Genomic DNA, 21591 nt, shown 5'->3' with positions numbered 1-21591 from the left:
TCTGGGTAACCTGGTACTCATATGTAAACCAGGATGACCTCAAACTCAAAGACTGGCCTGTCTCTGCTGGGATTAAAGGCCTGCGGCGCCACACCCAGCCCCACCTGAGCCATTTTAAGCTGGGTCTAAATGCTAAATTCCTTTATATTCCTTATAAAACAAAAAATCAGCCAGCTGTGGTGGCTCTCAGATGCTCAGGCAGGAGAACTGCCATGAGTTCAAGACCCAGATTCAAAACAAAACAGAAAGCTCATTCATATAAAAGTAATTTAACATTTCCAAATTCTCTCACTACGTAAAAGGAAGCAGATGGGACTTTCAATTTCCTACACGTTCGGCCTTCTGCTTAACGTACTTTATCTCTATGTCCACTGATAGAGCACATCTACTGTGGATGATGGGGATGCAAACTCAGGTCCTTATGCTCATCAGCTGAGCATCTCTTAACCCTGAACTCCCCAGGTCTTTCTGCCTCAGTTTCCCAAGTGCTAGTCACCTGGTCCAGCCTCTCAAGACTCTCCTCAAGGGGAGAGTTATTCAAGTGGCTCCGCACTCAAGTAATAAAGCTTTCCCTACATGTCTTCATACTTAGATATCAACTGCCTTTGAGTTAATAAAACCTTTTTTTCGCCGGGCGGTGGTGGCGCACACCTTTAATCCCAGCGCTTGGGAGGCAGAGGCAGGCAGATTTCTGAGTTTGAGGCCAGTCTGGTCTACAGAGTGAGTTCCATGACAGCCAGGGCTATACAGAGAAACCCTGTCTCGAAAACAAACAAACAAATAAATAAATAAATAAATAAATAAATAAAACCTTTTCTTCTTTTATGGTTTTTTTGAGACAGGGTTTCTCTGTATAGCCCTGGTTGTCCTGGACTCAATTTGTAGACCAGGCTGACCTTGAACTCAAGAGAGCAGCCTGCCTCTGCCTCCCGAGTGCTGGGATTAAAGGTGTGTGCCTAGCTTCAAATAAAGCCACTTTAGTGAGTTCCAGCATTTCATAACTACGTAAAAAGTAGCCAACAGCACACCCCCGGTCAGGAGCAGGCACACCCCTGGTCAGGAGCAGGCACACCCCTGGTCAGGAGCAGGCACACCCCTGGTCAGGAGCAGGCACACCCAGACTCCAGATGTCTTCCTCTAGGGTCTATAAATGTCATGCTTTTTAGTGGCTTCTCCATGGCTCTACTTTAAGGTAAAATATAGATTTCCTAAATTAGAAGTGATATTTTGAGTACAGAAATGAGAGCTTCAAAGCAACTCTTTCCCTTATCACCTGAGCAGACCAGACCTTCCAAATCCCTGCCAGGAGCCCTCTGCTCCTCTGATGGTCCTTGGATGCTCCCAGGCTGCTCACACTGCTGTTTCTTCTCATTTCTACTTCCCAAATTTAAAATATTCACAAACATTTTTGAGATTTCCAACATTAAAAATGACAGGGCCAGTGAGACAAATTGGCAGGTAAAGGTATTTGCCATCACCAACCTGGGTTCAGGAACCACACAGGAAGAAGGCCCTATCCCCACAAACGGTCCTTTGGTCTCCACAGTCACACAGTAGCACATGTACATAAAGTAAAGACATGAAAATGTAATGTAAATTTTTGTCGTTATTGTTAAATATGGGAGAATCCTGGGGCTAAAGAGATGACTCAGTGGTTAGGAGCACTTGCTGCTCTTGCAGAGGACTAGGATTTGGTTCCCAGCACCCACAGAGCAGCTTATAACCACTTGTAAATTCCAGTTCCTGGGGATCCAATGCCCACTTTCATGAGCTCCTGCGTGCACATGGTACATATGCATTCACTCAAGCACACACACATATAACACATGTACGTTTATATACATATACATACACGCACACATACTATATATACAAACACATACACACCCGAGAAGCTTGGTGTAGTAATGGCACACAGTTGTAATCCTAGCATGAGAGGATGAAGCAAGAGGCCAGTCTGGGTTACAAGCAAAACCCTGTCTGTGTGTGTTGGGGAAGAAGTACTTGTACACACGTGTGTGGGTGCAAACCTGTCACTGCCAGTAAGAAGGTGGGAGTCAGCAGCAGGACTGCCTCAAGTTCAAGGCCACCCTGGGGAAAAGAAAGATAAGGAGAGAGCAAAACAGGGGTGAGAGGGGATGGGAGGGTGAGAAAAGGGAACGCAGGAACCGCAGACTTCTCTGGGGAGCTGATAGTTCACAAAAGGTCAGCCTGCTGGCTTCTCTCACTGGAGGTTTTCTTGATGGCGCTTTTACCACTCTAGCTTTTACCAGGGATTCTGAGATGGCTCAGTGGGTAAAGTGCTTGCTATCCAACCCTAGAAGACCTGAGTTCAATCCCCACAGCTCACATAAAGGCAGCACAGCAGGAGAAAGCTGACTTCCCAAAGGTGTCTTCAGACCTTGACACACCATGGCAAGCATGCACCCATACATGTGTTCACAAACATACATGCACACACAACAATTTCTAAAAATTGTTTGAACTACTATTCTCACCGCAAGATTTGAAGTCAGTGGTTTTCTACTGAGCTCATCTGTCCTTCGACATTCTGGATGTCCTAACAAAGGAAAGAGAAGCACTCTAGTGGTAGAAATCGACCACCAGAAGGTGGCCAAACAAGTATGCTGCTAAACATCCTACCATGGACATGCACAGCGCAGCTCCTCACAACAGGGAACGTCGGTCGGTATGGTCAGCAATGCTGAGACTGAGAAATCTTGCTGCACACAAACAGCAACGCTCCGCGGGTATCACAGGTTGTCTGCCACCAACACCAAAACCCGGGCTCTTGATAAACCTGCCTCCCCCAGTCAACTGCACCACAGCCTGTGTTAGCACAGACGAATGGCAAGCCACTGCTCCAGTCTCATTCTGACCTGTACTTCTCTCCTTCCAGGAGTGAGGAGTGGATATATGACCACCCAAAAAGTTACAAAATGGTTCTCATCATCAAAAACCAGCTCTAATGTTTAACTATGAGGCAATTCCCACTGGATGCCAAAGCACTAAAACCAATTTTTTTTTTTAAATTACAAAATACAATGCTTTCATCTGTAAGTACTACTGAGAGCATCCCAATGCCAACATGTGCTGCCCACTTCCTGAAGTAAACTGAAAACAGCCGTGGAGGTGGGCAGAGAAGGAGGGTCATTTACAGCGCCTCATCAGCTGCTGATACACCGAGGGGGGAGACAGACAAAACCCTCCAGGATTAGCCAGAAGCAAGTCATCTCTTCCTTAACTTCATCACCAACAGTCACCAGCTTAGAACAATGTTCATGCTGCCATATGCCACTGGTTACTCAAACTCTCCACTCAACAGAGGAAGAACAAGATCTAGCATCAGGGAGTTAGCAGAAGGGCTACAGATGTCTCAGGGATTAGGAGCACTGGCTGCTCTTACAGGACCCGGGTTCAATTCACAGCATTCACATGGCAGTTCTGATGCCTATTTCTGGCCTCTATAGACACTGCAAATATCTGATGTACATGCATGTATGCGGCCAAACACCCATGCACATAAAAACAAATACTTTTTAAAGTATGTAGGAGAATGTTTGGCTAAACGCACAGCCTCCCTCCCCCCACCCCCACCTCTCTCTGAGTGAGTCCTATGATCCCATGATTTTCCCACCATAGTACCCAGGACAGGAAGCAAGCCCGCAGGGGTTCCTGGCTTAAGCAACTTTAATCCCAACACTTGGGAGGCAGAGGCAGGTGGATTTCTGAGTTCAAGGCCAGCCTAGTCTACAGAGTGAGTTCCAGGACAGCCAGAGCTATATAGAGAAACCCTGTCTTAAAAACCAAAAAAAAAAAAAAAAAAAAAAAAAAAAAAAAAAAAAAAAAAAAGAAAAGAAAATGTCTTCTGAAAAAAAAACAAGTTTTTCTCAAAGGATTTCGCCTACAGTTCAATGCCATAGAGATGATTATTTAAAACCCCATGTGACGCTGGATTTGGTAATATTCTCCTTTAATCCAGCACTCAAGGTGGACGTAGACAGATACTTTTCAGTTCGAAACCAGACAGGTCTACAGGGAGTTCTAGACTAGCCAGGATACACAGTAAGATCCTATCAATAAAATCAAAATAAAGCTGTCACTTGACTGGCTCTCTAAGTAATGCCAAGAGGAGAATGTCTGTGCCGTAAGCTTCAGGCGTACATGGTAAAGGAGGACACAGGTAAGAGACGCTAACACCGGAGCACAGTGTTGGATCACAGTGCCAAGGGCCAAACTCAGGGCAGGGCACAGGATTTGCAAGTCCCCTCCCACTAAGCTACACCCTTGTCATGTCACACCATCCTTTAAAACTGCACTTCTGAAGCCAGACAGTGATGCATGCTCATGATTGAAGCACTTGAGATGCTAAGACAGGAGGATCACTTTAAGTTCAAGGCTGGCCTAAGCTACCCTGCAAGACTCAAGAGAAAAAAAAAATCTGCAAATGTAAAACAGAGATACGAGTTCTCTCTGTTTCATTACAAATGTTTGGAGGTATAGGAGTTGAATCTAGGAGGAGTGGGATTAAATGTGATCAAAATATATTGTATGAAGTTCTCAAAAATTAGTAAAATTTATTCTCATTTTAAAAAGAGTTATTGTGAGGGTTAACTAAACCGAGTGAGTGGGTTTGAGAGAGATGGCTCAGCAGGTAAGAGCACCGGCTGCTCTTGCAGAAGCCTCAGGCTCAGTTCCCAGCACTGACATGGCAGCTTACCACCACATGGAACTATTTCCAAGGAATCTGACACTCTCTTTGGCCTCTGTCTGCAGACCCACAATGCACCTGCATGCAGGCAAACAGCCATACTAATAAATCTAAATCTAATCAACAGCAACAAAGAAACCAAGAAAGCGCTCACTACAGTACCTAGAACTCAGCCCTTTCTAAATGTGAGTTACTGCAGTATCAGAGCAAGTTCAGTGGCCAGGATAGGGGACCCAAAACTAGGCAGAAGCATCAGGAGTTCAAGGCTAGGCAGAGCTACGGAGTAATATCCTCACTGGGAAACAAAGTAATAAAGACAAAAGGTCAGTGTTGGACTTGTAACAGAGAGAGTCCTAGAACAAAGTGTGCCACAGTGGTGCCACTCCCCACAGACGATACCAAGGTAGATACCGCCAGAATTCCCAGCAATCCACAGGGTGACAAAGATTGTCCTTAAGCCCCCTTAACAAACAGACACTTTTGGCAAAATCTTCTAAGAAGTAAAACAGAGGAAGATTTTTCCTACTTCAATGACCTGAAACTGGAGCACAGTGTAACCGAAGACACTACAGTTCAATTTGAAACTCAGCTGGAGCCAAGGATATCCTAACCCTTAGGATTACAGGAGCATGTTTAATTCTTGACCTGTCTCCATAAAACCAGACAGTCCAATCACTATTGTGTCACGTGCCAAACTGCCATCAGACGTGACATTACCCAGTACTGTCAGTGCCTATGAGGACACCAAGCACACACATACAACTAACTGACTAGCTGAGAAGGCCTGCGGTAGTTGATCTCAGCACACGAGAGGCAGAGGCAGATGGGTCTCGGAGTTCAAGGCCAGTCTACAAAGTAAGTTCCAAGACAGCTAGAAAGAACTCTGTCCCAAAAAGCAAAAATAGGGCGAGAGGCCCTTAAAATGTATACCGGTGTGTCTGGGCAAGACCCTAAACGTAGGTTTAAAAGATTTCCCCCAGTGAGTCACACAAATCCCCTATCTCCCACATCACAGGGCAAGGCACCACCTTCCATGAGCCATGCATTTTGCGTTTGTGGAGCAAATGTCACAAGTTAAACACTTCTTACCCAGTATTATCATCATCATCATTCTCATTATTTATTTATTGTATATGGGGGGCACATAGGAAGGTAGGAGAAGAGCTGTGGGCGTCAGTCCCGTCCACCATTTGTGTCCCAGGGATTGAACTCAAATAGTCTGGTGACAAGTGTCCTTACCCTCTCGGCCACCTCACCTGCCCTACTGGACTTGAGGGAGAGATGACGGGCTCTTTTGGGTTGGGTTTCTATAGGTAGTAGTGATTTTTGGTTTTGTTTGGGAAGCGTCTCACACTCTAACCCTGCACAACATGGGTGGTCTGGAGGTCCAAGCTGGCCTCGAACTCCTGACGTTCTCCCTCCCACTTTGGACTGCTGTGGTTACAGGCATTAAGCCATCACACCCAGCTAAGGTAAGAAGTTGAGCTCCGATCAGATAAGTTCTAAAACTTATCTGTTTTAGAACCCTTTCTTCCTTTGCTTCACTTTAGAACCCAAAAAGAGCAATTCAGGCCGGGCGATGGTGGCGCACACCTTTAGTCCCAGCACTTGGGAGGCAGAGGCAGGTGAATTTCTGAGTTTGAGGCCAGCCTGGTCTACAGAGTGAGTTCCAGGACAGCCAGGGCTACACAGAGAAATCCTGTCTCGAAAAACCAAAAAAAGAAGAGTTTTACAAATAAAAAGAAATGCAATTTTGTCACAGAGAATCTTTTGGGGTTTTGTTTGTTTTCAGACAGTCTCACTATGTAGCCTTGGCTAGCTTGAGGCTCTGTCTTTATCATGTCACCTCTAGGGCACACAAACAGCAAATGAATCAAGTCTTTTAGTGCTTTCCCTGAAACTCCCTATAAGAAACTGTTAGCGCTCCCTGTCCATGCAACTCACTTCTGTCACACCAGTGTCCTTTGTCACTATCCACATAGAGTCTGCAGGTCTTTCCTAAGAGTCTTGCTCACACATGTGTTCAGCTCCTGGCCCCAGAGCCTCTCCTATTAGCACACGTCACTCGGACAGTCCCTACCATTTTGCACTCTGTTGTAACTATTGTACTGCATTCCCCACATTCTTGCTTGTTTCCTTGCACTGTGACCTTCTCTCTGCTGGGCCCTCTGATGCCCTCTGTGGGCTGACTTCTGGTCTTTGGCTCCTAGCTCATCCTGATTCTTGGCAAACTCCAAGTCAGGCTTAATTTGCTCCAGCTACATTCCAAACTCCACAGCTCCTGACACTCACAATTCCTCTATCCTTTCTCCAGGGCAGCCCAGCTTGGTCCCATTCCACCAAACCACGGTCCAGCCCTATTGCAGCAATCTGCGACCCCATAGCAGCCCTACTACCTCCATCAGCCCAGAAGAGACTCCCAAATGCAAGAAGCAAGCTTATGAGCTAAACTACCAGATGAAAGGTTCAGTCAACGAACTAATAACTCACTGTCAATGTTCCAGGTTCATATTTCATAGAACGGTGGCCAAGTGTCCAACATGATATAAATTCCACTATGATTTGTGTTTTAAGGCAGGCTTTTGTAAAGTTGGGGTAAACTACCTCATCTGACACAACTGCTACTAACTCAGAGTTCATCAGTGTACCAGTGTAAAAAATCTACCGGTCCAGTCTCTCACAGTTCACTCAGTACATCAGCACAATCCTACAGCTCAATTTGCTGGCTGGCTGGGACTCCATGGTGACCTTCCCAGGAGAGCTGGTCCCCATGATGCACTGCTAGTGGACTTTTACCATGTGCTAGAAAAGGAGTGTCAGCCATCTTCCAACACCGCTGTGAGGTGGCTGCCTTCTAACTCACTCTTACAAGTCACCAGTCACTCCAACTCCTTGTCAGCTAGAGACAGAAATGGTGACTGATTATTATAGAATCTGAATTCCTAGCTCTCACTAGATCCCAAATTACTGAGCCTACTAACCTTGGAAGCACTGCCTATGTGTTGATGACAGCCCTTCTGACATCGTCTGCCTTATGAGACTAGAGGTGCTAAAGGGTTAAGGGGGAGCTGGGAGTGGTGGCTCACACAGGATGCACTACAGTGCAGTCACAAGGACACAAGAACAGAAGAGGCTGAAGGTGTAGCTCAGTTCCTGTAGGGAACACCAGGAAAGCACAGGCCTGGGCTCGGTCAAGCAGTTCAAACACTAACAAAATCCTTATGATCTGTGCATCAATTAAAGTGAGAAGTGACTGTAGAAGACTAGACAGGCCACCAGCCCTGGGTGACAGGCACAGAACAGCACAAGCAAGGAGAGCTGCTACATACAAACACAGGAGGAAGCAGTGCATGCTGGGAAGGCGGAGGGGATGGACAATTTATAACAACTTGACTCTGGTTCAAATCTATTATCTGTCACTCAGGAATGGTACATGAAATCTTTCTTGTTTTTTTTTTTTTTTGTTTTCCTCCCCTGACACAGGGTCCCACTGTGTATTCTGGCTGTCCTGGAATTTACTGAGTAGACCAGGCTGGCCTCAAATTCACAGAACTCCATCTGCTTCCCAAGTCCTGGGATTAAGGGCCTGTGCCATCACAGCCGCAGGAATGGTCACTGAGCCTTCACAGGCAGACAAGAACGCCTTCCTGAGGCCTACAGCACACACCTAGTAAGCTACAACAAGCAACGCTTTCTTTCCTGGAGCTCACACTGAGCATAGCTGTGCAAACCCTGTGGCCAAGAGAGGAATTAAGAACACCTGGGACAGAAAAACTGGCTGCGTCTAGAAAGGGCAGGCTTCTCTAACAAGGGGACACTGATAGTCATTGTAGTCACTGTTTTCCAACCAACAGACCACTGAATAAACACAATGAATAATGGAAGGCACCAGGAGTTACACCACCAAAACGATTTCTGATGCATGGCCTCCCGACACTCCAGAGTATCCTGCCCAATAGAAACATATGAAAACCAGACACAGTTTTAAATTTCCTACGAGTCGTATTCGTGAGAGAAAAAGTTCAGGATAAAATGAACCTGAACAGCAGATCATGTGATGTGGCAACTGTGTGCCGACTGAGGGCATTTAATCACAGTGATACTCACTCACTACATAACCAATGTAAAAAATTAATGAGAAATTATTTCACATCTCTTTTAAGTAGTCTAGGCTACTCTTGGACTCCCTATTACCAGAGAATGACCTTGCTCATCCCTGAGTGTTGAGAGTTACAGGCAGGCATGCGAGGTCCATTTTCCAGGTGCATCTTCTATTTATGGTTCCTGTGCAGACATGAACGTGTGGGTGCTATCATACAAACATGTGATGAGACGGAGAGCCAGTGGAAAATGTCATCGTTAAGCTGCCACTTTTGTTAGAGACAGGGCCTCAGGTCGTAACCGTGGTTGGCCTAGAACTCAGAGATTAGCCTGCCTCTCCTTCCCAAGTGCTTAGACTCAAGGCTGGAGACACCAGACCCAGCAAGGCTGCACTGCTTTGTATACAAGCTCTGTTGTTTAAGTTCATCTTGACCAGAGTCAATGAGGTAGTAAAGAGAGGCGAGACACAAGATTTAATTCCAAAGAAAATGAAGTTTTCAACCAATGTTTCAACCACTTTTAACCAGATATAAGGCAGCTGTGGCTGAAGCCCCAGACACAAGTAGATGATACATATTCTTTGTATTTTTATGGTCAAAATGAACTGTCTACTTGCAAATGAGGAAAGAGCACAGAAACACAAGACTCTTCAGAACCCAATACAAAGCAATGCCATTTTCCTCAAATGGAAGACCAGGGAACACTGGATAAAAGCACAATTTGGGGAAGGGCTTACTGCATGCATTCGGTTGTAATGGGCATGACCAAGTTCCAGGCAAGTCCTGGAAAAGCCCGCTTTGGAGTTTAGTAACTAGTTCCAGGTCCTACAGCTGGTAAGGGTTGATCATAGGTCTATCACTGAGGATGGCGCAAATAGGACACTCCAGAATTTGACAAGGCCATCTAACCAGTCCCACAGCCTCACACCCAGAGCTAAGCACACATTGAGCATCATCTTTCCCACCTACCCTCTTGGCCCTACTGTATAAAACAATCAAGACTGTTAGCATCCAGCTTATCAGAGTCCCCATGGGAGACTTAATTCAATTAACTCATGTTTTCAGATTCATCTGATACAAATTCCAAATGTGAGCAGAATTATATACCACCAAAACACAAAAGTCTAGAATCCATCTAGAAAGCCATGGTGGAAGGACTCTTAGATGGCAATCCAAATGCGGGGTTCTGGATCTCCATCAGCTATGAACTATCTGATGCTCTATTTGGATTAGCTGTACGAAAAAAAAAAATGTGGCAAAAATTACAAATTATATCTGAACCACATCCAGCCATGAGTCCTTTTAAAGCAGTGGACTTGGAATGATCTAATCTCTGGAGCTTTTTAACAATCTTACCGTAGGACTCAGATCTCTATAACCTCTTGCCTCAAACAAAAAAAAAAAAAAATCACAAAAAAAAAAAAAAAATGCCCATTACTAGCCACAAGAATCAGCCTCCAAAATGAATCTGCATCTCGAAATATGGCCGAAGCTGATGAACCACCTGATTATCTACCAGGTCTTCGGCACTGTTCTTCTGCATGCTAGGAAGCTCTAACAATGTAAAGGTGTAATAATCAACTTTAGCGAAAACCACGCAATGCTAGTATGTGTGGCCAAAGACAGACAGCAGCCTTAGCAGGGAGACACGTGACAGCCAAGAAAGCCACTGGGCATTTCTCTAAAACTGCGTTTCTGTATGCAGATGTCAATCAAACAGAATGACTCTCCCCTCTTGAATGTCCTGCCTGGAAAAGCTGAGTCCAAGAATTCTTTAAGCTGTGCTTAGTTAGGGTTGGATCACTCGCATCTCGCCTTCATTTTTTTTTTTCTCATTTTTAGCACATCTCTTTATTCCTTCTCGCTTCCACTGTGCCCAGGAAACTTCTGTCCGTCCAATGTGCTATTTCTAGAGCCAGCTCTGATACAGAGAACGCGTCCCCCTATGTGATAAGTAGTCAGGAAGACTCTGTTGTATCCCAAGTCAGCCTTAGGGCTGTGACCCACCAGTCTGATCATCCCAGCCTGAGGAGCATCCCAGCCTGAGGAGCATCCCAGCCTGAGGAGCATCCCAGCATCTGAGGCCTGGCACCTGCTCTGCCTCTGAAGATCCTCCTTTGAGCCACCATCCATGTGTTAGGGAGCATGTGTTAGGGATTATGTGTATGTACCATTACACATAATCTGGGAGCCCTATGCCAGACAGAGTGCAAGCCTCAGTTCCCCACTGTCCAATGGGATGGCTCACCCCACTATTTCAGCATTATCTGAAATCATCTGAGTCTAAAACTCACCAGATTAAAGCAGGCCATGGCACCACACTCCTTTAATCCTATCATTTAGGGGACAGACTCAGGAAGATCTCTGTGAGTTAGAGGCTAGCCTGGTCAACAAACTGAGTTGCGGGACAGCCAGGACTACAAAGTAAGACCCTGCCTGAAAAAAAAAAAAAACAAACAAAACCCACCAGATACTCCAGTGCTTACACTTGCTCCCTGTGGATACTGGTTTGTGCCTTCTTAGAAAATGTTCTACCCTCCAACTATTGCTTCCCTGTGGTGCTAGAGATGGACCCCAGAACCTCTTGCATGCTAGCCACTGAGCTTCTCCCCAACTTTCTGAAACATGCATTTTAAACTGTGCAGACACTCTCGGCAGATTTTACAAAATAAGGCATTATACTGCCACTATCTGAGAGGATCCCAAACTCTTCACACCTGTCTTCCTGTAATCACTGCCCTGTATTAGTGACAAGTCTTCTTATCTGTGACTTCCTCTTCCAAGGGTATAGCTACAAAGTCTGAAAATATTAAACCGAAAATTCCAGAAAATAAACAATTCCTGTTTTAAATGACCTTTATTAGAGTGTAGCATGATTAAACATTCTGCCCTGTAATTAGAAACTGTTAGAGCTGAGTTGCTAATCTCTTATTTGCATCTCACTTTCTACTCATTGGGCTTTCCTTTTCCTCTGCAGAGCACGTGAAGACAAAAGCATCTCTCTATTCCTTCTAGCTTCCACACTGTCCCCAGGAGAAGGGCCTCGTTTCCTCGGAGGTTTGTATGAACAGGAAAGACCCACCACCACACAGAATGTTCAGTACTCCCTGGTGTGAGGTACATACAAGTCATCTTAGAACTGCTTTCTCTACTGAGAACTGATGCTGCCATCTGCCCAATCTGACCTCTAGCCCAGTCAGCCACACCAAAGGAGCTAAAGAGGCAGAGAGCCCCGACCAGGCAACTACACCCAAACCTGAACTCAGCAGATTACAGATCTTCAAAAGCATTCTTTTCCCATCTCCTCTGCCTTCCGACCTGATCATCTTAAAACAGAGAGAACCAGCTGCCAAGTAACCTATGTGTCACCCCCAAGACCTTCCTTCAGCCTTCCAGCTCCACAGCTTCCCCACACGTGGCCTGGCCTCTCATGGAACCACCCTCCACTCCATTCCCACAACAGTGGGAATTAACAGCTTCTTAGAGTCCCCACAGTTGCTGCAGGGGTGGAGGTGGGGGACAGTCCCCACTGGACCTTCCCACCTCCAGCCTCATTAGCTTCCATTCTATTTCCAGGGTATTCTCACAAGACTTTTGGGATGAAAACTAAATCTTTCTGCTAATACTAGTATTCAGAGTCACCAGGACTGTCCAGGAAGATCCTCACCAGTCTTGCCTTTCTCTGCCTCATGGGCATCAACATGGCTACCACACTGCCATAACCACATGACCACCCGGCTCTCTCTGTACCTTCCTAACACTGCTCCCAAGCTCACATGTTCTTCCAGAACCTTGGCCAGCCTCACACACTCAAGGACTTTCCAGGGTCAACTGCAAAGCCTCCACTTCAGGGCTCCTCCCAGACAGTAACAGTAGATGTCCAGTCCCATTTCTTCTTTTTTTTGTTTTTTTGTTTTTGTTTTTCCAGACAGGGTTTCTCTCTCTGGAACTCACTCTGTAGGCCAGGCTGGTCTCGAACTCAGAAATCTGCCTGCCTCTGCTTCCCAAGTGCTGGTATCACCACCGCCAGGCTGCCAGTTCCATTTCTATGAGAGCTCTGTGGGCTACTTCCTACTCTTTTGTTCTCTGGTTTCCTCTTTCCTCAGCTTTCCCAGAACCTTGAAAGATGCCTACTGCTCAAAAAACAAGGAAGCCTCTGGTGCCCAAGGGAAAGCTCCTCTCATTTGCATGGCTTGAAGATTCCTGGGCTCACCTCTCTCTATATGCCTCCAGGACATATCTATCTTTCTTTTTCTCTCTCTCTCTCTCTCTCTCTCTCTCTCTCTCTCTCTCTCTCTCTCTCTCTCTCTCTCTCTCTCTCTCTCTCTCTCTCTCTCTCTCCCTATCCTTCCCCGCCCATTGAGGAACTTTCTCCTTAGCTGCCCCTTTCTCCTTCATGAACTCATTTTAGCCAAAATGGAGAAGGGGAAAAAAATGTAGCACTCAGGGTTAAAACCAGCCTCGGTTACATAATGAGTTCCGGGACAGTGTGGGCTACAGGAGGGAGACTCTGTCACAAGGGAAAAAAAAAAAAAAGACTTGTTTTCAAATCTCTCCACTCTTCACTGCCATGAGAGTGCTCAAACAGTCACCTCCTTTCTGGGTATCCAATTACTTCAACTGGGGTGTGTGTGTGTGTGTGTGTGTGTGTGTGTGTGTGTGTGTGTGTGTGTGTGTTATATTTATATATATATGTATATATATGTATATGTATACATACATACATATACATATATACATATATTTTGAAGAGACTATTTATAGACACTGAGATTTCAGAGATCTTCCATGTATCATTTTCCAAATTTCAATTCTACTATTGTGTGGTATTTCACTGAACTGAAAACAAATGCTCTGCCAGACTAGGCTTGAGATTAAAAATAATTACTGGAAGAAATAAAAGGTTGTTTTACCACTTGCAGCTTTTTGTTTCCCTTTTGGCTAATTCCGATTAGTTCAGGGTGATAAAGCATATCATCCCATTATAGCTCCTCTATCACGAACATCTCTCCGTGGCCTCGTGGGCCCCAGCTCTTCTGGGAAGGCCTAACTGCAGCTGCCAAGGTCGAATCTCTTCTATATGATACAGTGAGTTCAATTTATTTTATTTAAACTTCAAACTCATATATATGAGCAAACAATAAAACTAAAAATGCTGATACGAAAACCTGTACGGATATTTGAGTTAGGTTTTGTCCATGATCACCTGGTTCATCTGGATCACCTGGATCTCCTGAAACTGGACTGTTGTTCAACCAGGGTAAAGACAGACAAACTGTGGTCTATCCAGACGGTGGAATAGTACTCACCAATAAAAAGGACCTAGAACCGACTATACACAAAGCAATAGAGATGCTTCAGGCACATGTTGTCAAGTGGAAGAAGCCATTGTTTGGAAATGCCCAAAAAATTTGCCGGAGAAGACTAGAAGAGCCAACCCGTAGGTAGGATTGCGGCTGCCGAGGGCTTAGGTGGGGAAAGAGTTTGCCTCAAAAGAGCAGCAAGAAGTCTCAGCATAATTTTTGCATGGATTATATCAACTCATATGTGGCTCTACACACAGGTCAAAACCTAAGGAACTGTGCACCTTATGTCCCTGGGTGTAAATTAAACATTTTAAACCCTCTCATCATACCTAGAGACCAGGGATCATCTCTAAAACATATTTTATACCAACATAACAGACTTCCGGGCTGCTGTCTGTGAGGGCTGCTGTCTTAGTTCTGAGTCTGAGAAGTGGGGGAGAGATTGGGGGGGGGGTGCCGGTGAGGAAGGAGTGTCCCCAACTGTTCTCCAGCTCTGTTCCTGCACCTTGTACCTTTATAGATTCCACATCAGGCTAACTTCTGAAGCATTTATACTTAAGGCTCAGCTCTCACCAAGGTCACGGGCAAGGTTACTCAGAATCCACACCACACAGAGGCTGACAAAAGGGGTTCAAAGGAAGGGCCCAAGTCTTAATGTGGTGACGCAACCTAGCAAGTGTAAGCAAAAAAAAAAAAAAAAAAAAAAAATCCACTTAAATGTGATCTACCTCCTTCCAAGTCTGTCCTTAAAAATGAGCTGGGCTGTCATGGTGGCACATGTCTGTAACCTTGGCCCTCAGAGCCAGGTAGAAGGATGACATCTGAGGACAGCCTGAGCTTCACATCAAGACCCTGACTCCGAGGTGGGGTAAGGGTGTTTAAGAGAAAAGAGAGGGTGGGAGAGAAGGATCAAGAGAGAGACCAGGGACACAGAATGAAACCCTGAACCAGGTTAAAGCTGCAAAAGAAAGAAAGAAAAACCCTTGGATTGAGTGTTCCTTAACATGGAAAACATGACTCAACTTCAGGCAAAGGATGAAAACAAGCAAGTGTTCACCACCCAGTTACACTTTCTTTCCAGTGTGCTCTCGCCAAACCCGCACATTCCTGCTGCAGACAGGGAAGGCCTGAAGGTCCTCCTCAGAGACTGCCTCAGAAGTAGCAAGCAGGCGCCAGCTGCAGCTCCAGCATGGAAGCCATGGTGTTCCTTCCCGGGAGAGTCAGGAAGGAGCATGCCCTTGCTTAGTCTCCAGAACGCTGTGTCTCTGGGTCCCTCTCCCTGGAGACACAGGCCTGCTACCTTGTTACAGCCCAGCATGAGATCAACACCTGAGGCCAACTCCAATCCAAGATGAGCTCATGATCGCTGCCTGGGAGAGCCAGCTCCCCAGCCTCCAACAGCATTTGCAGCTGGAAAGACTGGCCTAAATGTAAAACAAATGCCATTTTCAGGAGAGGCTTCTTGAGGGGGGTGGGGGGGTGGGGGGAGGAGAACAAAGCTAAAACCAACAAGAGAGTACATCAGACCAGAACATTCCACGACATGCAGTACCTAAAAAGGGGCTTTTGAAACACATTCTCAAGAAATGGTCATTGCAAGAGGCTAGCTGTGAAAGTTAAATAAACCCCCTGCCCCTGGAAAGACCGGAATGAAGGACTAAATGATAGACCAGCTTATTGTCCTAAGCTAATTTTATCACATTAGCCATCTGAGTTTTAGTTGGCACCAGAAACTCAGGGGCCAACACACCATGCAGTATAGATTCGAATATGGTCGGCAAGCATTATTTCTACCACAGTCATCTGCAGAACCCCCTAGCAGTCGAAAATGAGGTAGAACTGAAAACCAATTTTAGCAGTGTGATTTGCAAAGAACCCTGTTCCGTTGTGGAAGCTCAGTGCTGGCATATCCATCTGAGGTTGCATTTATCCCTATTAAATACTTTATAAAATATTCCAAGCTAACCATGCACTCCCTCCCCTTTTTGCCAATGCTAGCACACAGGCGACTCTCTGCAGCCCAGTGGGAGAAAAAAAAAAAAAACATTCCAACAATAAAACCCCTGCATAGTTAACACCTTTAGTGCAGATAGACTGCCCACCAACTGCCAGCACACAACTTCACCAAGGCTAAGATCCTCCGCATTTCTGAACAGACTACTCAGCTGAACCCAGAGAGGAACATGATACGCACTTCAAAGGGAGAAAATGTATTTGCAATCAGGTCTCCCATGGGCTCCTCTTGACTGTGCTTTTACCAAACCAGCAGAAAGGCAGAACCAGCTCTGTTGTTGAGACCATATTGGACCAGACTCTGGTGCGACTGGTTTCCTGTTTGGGGAAGTTGTCGTTCTTTGCACAAGGAACCCCAAGGCAAAACGTTTGGTGTTCTCCTGGAAGCTGCCACAGCCTTTGTTCTTCACTAATTTGCTGCCCTCCTCTGCACTTCTCCTCTCCTCTCTGAGCGCTAGTTTACATTTTTTTTTTTTAACCAACCCAATTCTGACTGCAGCAAAGCATTAGACATTTTCCACCACCCACTACAGTAAAGCTATAAGCTGACAGTCATTCCTGCACAGAGGAGACCAGGGAGACCTGGTTTCTCTTAGTCCTTCCTTAGCATCCAACATTAAAATGTATGCCACAAATAATCCAATGGTGAACACTCCGTCGACAGCCCCCAAAATCAATAAAAGACATTCCACCACTTGCCTGAGAAACCTTTCAGGTCAACCCGGGGAGCAAGGAAAAGGGAGAGGAGGAGGAGGAACAAAAGGCGACTCTACCTCCAGGCTCCTCACACTCTAAAAAGCTGGCTGGCCTGCTTCGATTTGATGAAGCCCTTCCTTTTCTCACAACTGTGGTCAAAACACGAAATGTGGACTGCTTCTATGCAAAAACAGTGCATTCTCCACAAGGCCCAGCCGCCTCCCACCCTCTAAACATGCCTTTCCAGGCCTGACTCTTCCAAATCGCCCAGGCACATGCGATTTAATGAAGGCACTCAGATCTCGCCTTGATAGCAACACCATCAAAAAAAAAAAAAAAAAAAAAAAAGGTCACTGGAATCCCATTAAACATGAAGAAAAGGTATTTGGTCTCCACTATGAACCCCACTCATGTCTAGGGTACCAATCCACTGTCAGCCAGTGTCAGAAGTGGATGTGCAAATTAAGATTTAGATTCATGCTAAAAATAGCATATCTCACCTGGTGAACCTTGACCTTTTTGGAAAGACTTTGGACCAGTGTTCAGTTACTGTCACACGGTTGCATTCTCTGCAAATATGAAAGGGTTAAAAGCAGCCCCATTCACCAGGCCTACAAGGAAAAAAAAAAAAAGAGAGACGGCATGGATGGCTGATAGCATCGCTGGAACGCATGGATGCTCATTTCCTAGAACAGTATTGTTACCTTTTGGCCTTCATAAGAGTCCCAAGTATCCCCAATCCCCTCTAGCAGCTTCTAAAAGGAAAAGCACAAGACAGAACATAGCCTGCAAGAGAAAAAAAAAAAACAGGCATGCATGCAAAAGTAGCATTCTCCAGCAACAAACTACCATTACAAATCCATCAGTTCATTCTGGTTTTGTTTCCATAAAAACAGAGAGAGAGAGGGGGAGAGAGAGAGAGAGAGAGAGAGGCTGTACAAACCAAGTGTCCCCACCCTAATAAGGCACATACTTTTTTTTTTCTTTAATAAGGGTCATAAATCTCAGCTCCTTGTCCATCCCTTAAGCAAAAGAAGAAGAAGAAAAAAAAAAAAAAAGGCAGGAAAAGCCCAAGGAATCTCAGAGCCACAAACGTGCACCTTCCCCCAGCCCCCATCATCCCTACACAGGCTCTTTTAGGGCTCCATTAGTCACGTACCAACGCTGTGTGGTGTCTAAGTGTGCATTTACATACTGTGTTGGGATGGTAGCTCCCTGCAAGCTCCTCTGCTTTTGGCTGCCATGGAGGGAGGAAGCTGCTATCCCACTGTGGTAGCTCAGTGACTGCATTGTGTTCAGGAGCTGATCTGCCTCAAACCAGTTTCAGCCGGTTCTGGTCACCCTACATAAAAAAGCTATGGCAACCCTCGCTGAGTTGCCAACAAGTCCCTGAGAATCAGCACAGGGTGGGAGCCTGCTGGGGATGTCTCTCCCTTTCAGGGCTTCCAGAAGAGGGAAAGGTCATTGTGTGTATGTGTGTGTGTGTGTGTGTGTGTGTGTGTGTGCCCCCTCCACACAAGCCCAGGACCCTGGAAATGCTCACCTCACGAGCCCCCCACAGCCCCTCAGGGCTCATCCCTCTCCCCTCCACCCGAAGCCCACCGCAGACACTGTTTCCCCCTCCTTGTCTTTTTTTTTCCCCCACTTACCTCCCACAACCTGGCTCAGATCTTTGTGTACGTGTGTGTCAGTGTGTGTTCCCTGTGTTGGTGGCTGACAAAGAGCCCCCAAGAAAGCAATCTATGTGTGTCTCCTCACACACAGGATGCGTCGGCTGCAGGAGCCGGCCTGGCCTCCTAGCAGAGTGGTGCTGGCTTGTTGACCAGGCTCCTCTCTGCCTGTCACCCCCCACCCCACCCAGCCCCCTCCTCCCTTCCGTCCTTCTCCTCTCTCTCCCAGCCCTGTCACCACCACCACCAGCAGCCCCCCCAGTCTCCTCCTCCTCCAACCTTCTCTTCTTTCAAGCACCTGGGGGGTGGGGGGGAGAAGAGGTCCAAATCCCTTCACCTCTGGGTAGCACACTGGTGAGGTGTGGGGCGTCAGGGGACAAGTCAAGGGACAGTAGGGAAGAGGGGGCACCCAGGCCTTGGGAAAACCATCTGAGCACAACCAGCTCTGCAGGGAGAGGCGAGCCTGAGCTCACGTGGCCCCCTCTGGAGCTGGTGGGGCCTAGCAACACCGGCCCTGCCTCGGCCCCCCCCCTCAACAAGCTGGCTGGGCGCGAAGGCCGGCTGTCCCCAAAGCCAGGGTGGGACAGGCCGCCGCACTCAGGTCAAGGGGCCTGAGCCTCGCGCTCGCCGTGACCCGCGGGGTGGCACGAGGGGCCCAATGCCCCCTCCCGCCCACGTCCGCCCGCACCCTCGCGGTCCCCTGTCCCAGGCGCACACCCACCCCCTGGCCGGGCGGGCCTCCGCAGCGCTCAAGCCCGGGTGTCCGGGCCGTGGCTCGGGCGACCTCTGCTCCGCGCGCCGCCGGCGGCTGCTGCTGCTGCGCCCGCTGCAGTGCGAGCGGCGGCGGCGGCGGCAGCTTCCATGCTACGGGCGTGTCGCGCCTCCCCGCCGCCGGGGTCTGTGTGCAAAAGCCGAGCCGGGCCTCGCCGCCCTTGGGCTCCTCGCCGCGCGCCCGGACGCCGGCCCCGCTCCCGGGCGCGGGCTCTAGGCCGCGCGGCGGCGGCTCGGCCCGGGCCACGCCGGGGCCTAGCGCTCGGGCCGCCCGGGCGGGCGGCGAGCGAACAAAAGGGAGCGCGGCGAGGGGGAGGGGGCGCCGTGGGGGAAGGGAGCCGGAGCCGGGCTGCGGAGCGCGAAGCCCGCGGCCGCGACGCCCCGCCGGCCCGCGGCGCCTCGCCGGCCCCGGGTGGAAGGCTGCGGACGCACGGCCCGGCCCGGCCCGGAGGTGCTGGTGGCGGTGCTGGGGACGGGGCCGAGCGGGGGCTGGTTTGCTGTCTTTTCAAACGACACTTGAGACTCTCACCCAGTCCTTTTTCCATGGCCCCAAGCCGCGACTTACTGGAGTGGAAGGAAGCAAGGCCTCGCCAAAGATGGTTGGAAAAAAAAAAAAATGCCCGTGAGCCTCTCTACCCAGGATCTTGAAGCCAAGGTGGTGGTTGTGCTGTCCTCCTCGTAATGGTGGCAATAAGTAAGAAGAGAGCACGCTATCTTCAGATAAATTCAATCTGAGATTCTCCCAGGAGGTGGAAGAAAGGACTCCCTTCTGTTAGTTAGTGGTTTGGAGCCCTTTTCGCCTTAAACTGAGCCACAAAAGAATGGAAGACACCCCTGGGGTGGGGAGAAAGCCCTGGTGTAAAAGACACACGTTTTGCTTTCAGAGAAAAAGCCACTGGGGCCAGATTGAAGCATGGCATGTTCGGTTCATGTAGGGTGTTTTTTTTTTTTTTTTTTTTTTTAAACTGGGGGAATGATATTGAGTAAACACGATGTAATCGCTGGGTCTTTACCTTCTATAAGGGAGATAGTGCACAAATGTAACAGGCACACGTTGTACATACAGCAGGTGGTCATGGCTTAGAGAACACAGACAAAAAAAGATACCGTACAGAAACCCAGCCAAAGGCCAAGAGGGAGACTCTGCATTTCCATGCCAGATGAAGTACGCAGTTTTCCAGCCCTGTGTCCTGGTGCCCATATTGTGCACAGATGAGCAAGCCACTGAAAGAGGTTGGGTTTTTGCTGCTGCTGCTGTTGTTGTTTTAAGAACAAGAGAAACCTCCATGTCGAGCTAATTGTGCTGACTGGAAGCAGGACAAAATGGAGGGACCTGGGAAAAAAAACCCTTCCACCATTACCTCCTAAAAAAAAAAAAAAACTAGCCGCTCCCTCCCTCCTCTTTGCTTGCACTCTGAAGACAATACAGCCACTGGAGTAGCAGTGAAGAATCCCAGCAGAAGTGTCCCTTGGAGATCAGACTGGTGAACGTCTGCAGAGGGTACAGAGAAGTTTTCCTGTTAAATCGCAGCCTTCGCTTGCATTAACTTCCGTGAAGGAAGCCATTGTTCTCTGGGATAGGGCCGTGGTAGGAAGTGCAATGGGAAAAGATCTTTTGCTCTTTAAAGACCTTTTCATGCAAACGCCTTTAAACTGCCTTTAATTTCAACCTGCGCTTGTGCCACGGTGCACAAAAGTCCCAATGCCTCTCTGCGCAGAGGTAGGAAGACCTACCTAGTGTTACAAAGCCATCTTCTTGGAGCCAGAGAACAATGCCACCCAACATGTATACTGTGTGTTTCAACCTTACTTGGGCTTGAGTTCATTTCAAAGGAAGCCTTTTCCTTGGTCCTGAAGGTAGGCCATTGTTAATATGCATGTAAAAAATATTCTGTGCATTGAAGAGAATACAGGCAGGACCTGCTGCTAATCTGAGGTTCTGATAGGCTAACGCCCTGTTACAGTACAAGGAATTTGATCATGCGGATGGCATAGGAAGGTCGTGAGTTGGTTTGAAATCTTTCGTAAACTGCTCTCTTGCCCCTCCCCCACTCCCTGCCACACCAATGAAAGCTTCAGGGGGCCGTATTTAAATGGTTACAAGAGTTGTGCCCCCTAAACCGAAGTCTAACTCGCTTATCCTAGGAATCCAGCTGTGCAACTACCCCCGGGGATTTGTAATGCCAAAGGCTTTGTGATCCGGGCTCTGTCAAAGCCCGGTGTTATGGTCAAGCCTTGGCTGGGAGGATTTGGTTTCCTAGCCCACGCTCATCATTTGCACAAAAGACAGGAGCTAACTAACATCGCATCTGCTTTTAAACCAC

General features: G+C 47.5%; 1 protein-coding gene across 14 annotated transcripts in view; it reads right to left on the bottom strand.

Annotated features, from left to right (window-relative positions):
• Positions 1 to 20113, bottom strand: part of Znf532 (zinc finger protein 532) — a 109587-nt gene extending 89474 nt beyond the window's left edge. Inside the window, exons 1-3 of one of the 14 annotated variants that reach the window (XM_031365893.1) lie at positions 19218 to 19487; positions 17531 to 17612; positions 17327 to 17437 (exon numbers count right to left, since the gene is read on the bottom strand). The gene's annotated coding sequence lies outside the window, so the exon portion shown is untranslated. The other 13 variants (XM_031365895.1, XM_031365892.1, XM_031365894.1 and 10 more) reach the window with 13 other exon arrangements.
• Between the last annotated feature and the right edge of the window lie 1478 nt (positions 20114 to 21591).

The sequence above is a fragment of the Mastomys coucha genome, unplaced genomic scaffold (assembly GCF_008632895.1).
Source record: "Mastomys coucha isolate ucsf_1 unplaced genomic scaffold, UCSF_Mcou_1 pScaffold13, whole genome shotgun sequence".
In the NCBI taxonomy this organism is placed as follows: Eukaryota; Metazoa; Chordata; class Mammalia; order Rodentia; family Muridae; genus Mastomys; species Mastomys coucha.
Note: the sequence above shows the minus strand (reverse complement) of the source record. Positions and strands in the feature narration are given on the sequence as shown.